Genomic DNA, 3,654 nt, shown 5'->3' on the forward strand with positions numbered 1-3,654 from the left:
AAACAAATAAATTTAGAAATATAAAATTGAGTTTACATATTACACTGATGCAATTCTCCAATCTCCTTCTGTTGCACAACTCTAATGTTTGTATAATCAACTATCATTTCTTCCAATCTCAAAGAGCACAATAATCTATAAATCTCTTCTTTGAAGATATCACCGACTTTGATACCACTTGATGCAGGAAAATCCACTTTTCCTGTGTCTTCAACTTCTCCATTAAAGTTTTTGTAGCATTTGCATGAATAGTTACTAGGCATGTCTTCATTTGCTAACATCTCTTATTAGAAAATGACCAACAATTCTTGGTCTCCACCACTCAGTACATGCAATTGATCCGAAGGGAAAATGGAATCCATCCATGGTATTCATCCACGCATGGAATTTACCCATGGTATTTTAAGTGGAATCCACCCACGGTATTCATTCACCCATGGTATTTACCTATCCATGGAGTTTACATGTGGTATTGTAACCAAAAAAGGCTATAAGTAACAAGTCACATTTTGTAAAAGGACAAATGGTCCACCACAATGTAGAATTTACAGTTATTATTTGCTTTAGTAAAAAAGAGTTTCTTTGTGGTTTTGTTATTGTGTTTTCCTTGTATTCTTCCATCATTTCAATTTTTCAGATATTAGGGGCCTCCTTCCCCAAAATCAATTTCAATTTTTTAGATCTTGGGGCCAGATCAGTGGTATCAGAAGCCAGGTTACGATTCCATGAGAATGAGGGTTTGATTCATATTTTAGTTTCAAATTTTTGCAGCAATATTCAACACTCTAATCACGTGCTACAACCTCCACATAACACTTTCTTGGGAAAAGTGGGAAGAATTTTTCTTTTTTCAATTTTTTTGCAGGAATTGTTTTGGGCGATGAGTTTGCAAACCACGACTGAAAATTTTGGTACAAAATTTACAAAAAAAAATGTATCTAGATTCCTTGGGAAAAATACCCAAATTCAAAAAAAAAATTGATCAAATCAGAGTCCAAATGAAGTTGATATCGATGATTTAAAATCAGCTATGTTGCAGACATTTTTTTGACAACAATTCGTGGATGGTAACACTCCTCTCATTTTTTGTAGTTTTTGTGCAGAATTTTAGAAAAAAATATTGTAGAACTAAGCTCCTCTCCAAAAATCACCCAATTTCAAAAAAAAATGGTCAAATAGGAGTTCAGATGAGGGATATATCTCTAATTTAACATCAGTTATTTTTTTAGCACTTTTGTGATGGCTGAACAGTTGTTGCATGAATCTAAGTTTCTCAAGTGTCCAGATAGGGATTTCAAGCACATGGGAAGATGCATAATGGTCATTTTGTTTCTAAAAATAGGTTATAATAAATATTTTGAGTTATATTGACCAAGTTATGTCCATTTTAAATTTGAAGTTGCATTCAGAGTGATTTCCCTTTAGAGACGTGCCCTCCCACCTCACTTTAGTAGGCCCCTGCTTCACATTCATTAGTTTCAGCATAACAGCATCTGGCTTGGGTTCTTTGGAGACGTGCCCTCCCACCCCATGCTATGTAGGTACCTGCTACTTCATCAACAGTCAACATCACAGTTATGGGTCAACCACACAAAATCCCTTTCATCGAAGTCCATTTGTTAGGCCGCACATTGTTAGTATCACAATTGGTCACAAGAATTACAAGGTATCTCTATCCTTGGATCTTCATTTGTCATGGTTATGGGTCAACCACAAACCCACAATTTATCGAAGTCTAATTTCTAGGTTGTACACTATCAGTATCACAGTTGGTCACAAGCATTACATGGTATCTTTATCCTCAGATCTTCATTCATCATGGTTATGAGTTAACCACACAAAACCCTTCTCTTTAGTGACTCTTCATATTCAACAAAGGCTTCTCTAGAGAGAAATTCACACAATGGGGACCGTTGCTTCTTAAGTAGGAAGGAATGATCTGAAGGGAAAATGGAATCCACCCATGGTATTATAAGTTGCATCCACCCATGGAATTTACCCATGGTATTCATCCACCCATGGTATTTATCCACTTATGGAATTTACCCATAGTATTGTAAGTGACATCAACCCATGGTATTCATGCACCCATGGTATTTACCCACCCATGGAATTTACCTATGGTATTGTAACCAAACAAAGCTACAAGTATCAAGTCGCATTTTGTAAAAGGACAGATGGTCCACCACAATGTAGTATTTATAGTGATTATCTATTTTAATAATAAAAAAATTCTTTGTGGTTTGGTTATTGTGTGTTCTCCTCTTTTCTTCTACCATCGCATTTTGTAAAAGGACAAATGGTCCACCACAATGTTTATTTCGAGGCCTGCAAAAACATCATACCAATAAACAATTAACTCGCACCAATAGTAGGCACGAAATTATTCGTTGAACAAATTTAAACAAAAATGTAGTGCTCAAGCAAACAATCCATGAGAAAACAATTTGTGTTTTGGTGAATTAATATATATACTAGCATTATGAAAAAATTGACCCAAATATAAACAACAACATAGTAATAAATTCCAGCTTCCTGTGTACTCTAATATTACAAATTATGCCCATGACCAAACACTTACATACGTGTTAATCACTGAACACGTAAAATTGAACCACTTGCTTTAGATCATCATACTTTTAACTTATTCACATACATGGCATTCAGTTCTTTATTTGGAAACAATGTTGCCCACTTAAATAACCTAATCAAGACAAAAACTTACTACCCCACAACCTCCTTTATTAAACCATGAACCTATTTAAATAATTTATATCCTTCCACACCACAATGCCAAACTCTACCTTACACCTTAATACAATATTATGAAATACACACAATAATAAATTCATAAAACAAATTACATCAATAACATAAATAAAATATGCCCTAGTATAACTCTTCATCTATCAAAGTCTTCACAATCCACCTTCCATCAAAGTACAATCCACCTTCCACTTTGATTAAAGCCCTATGAAAATGACTTCAATATGACTCTAATATTATATACTACCATGTACTTTATTCACTAAATTGATTTAAGTACTTCTCTGTCATTATCACCGTTACGCATGCTTAATCAAACTTATCTATAACACCGATTTATTTGACTTCAAGTTATCTTCAAACAAGTTTCTTATCATTTTTTCATTTAAATTATTTGTAAACGAGTTTTCATTTAAATTATTTGAAAACGAGTTTTCAATTTTTTTTTTAATTTTTTATTGTTTAATTTATTATAAAATTGGTTAGTGTGCATTTGGATAATTTCAACTCTCCGAATATTAACTTTAGTGTGGAAATTCTAAATGTATTACTTTTAATTAACCTAATAATTATTAGGAAAAATTTATTGATAAAAATTAAAAAAAAAATAAAAAAATTATAAGATAATTAAATGTAATATTTATAATGATGATGATTAATGTTTATTAAGATTTATATAGTTTATTAAATCTTAAAAAATATAAGAGATTAGTTAGAATTTTTTAACATTTTATTTTTACGTTCAAAAAGCAATGAGTGAAGTGTTTCCGGATCATTATAGATTTATTGACTTAATTAGTGAATAAGATTGGTAGTGTGAAAAATATATTGAAAATTAGATCAAATGTGAATAAAAAATGGACAATCTAATAAAGTGTATTTCATCTT

Source organism: Pinus tabuliformis, chromosome 2_1, assembly GCF_031772625.1.
Source record: "Pinus tabuliformis cultivar Carrire ecotype Pingquan chromosome 2_1, CPIR1, whole genome shotgun sequence".
In the NCBI taxonomy this organism is placed as follows: domain Eukaryota; kingdom Viridiplantae; phylum Streptophyta; class Pinopsida; order Pinales; family Pinaceae; genus Pinus; species Pinus tabuliformis.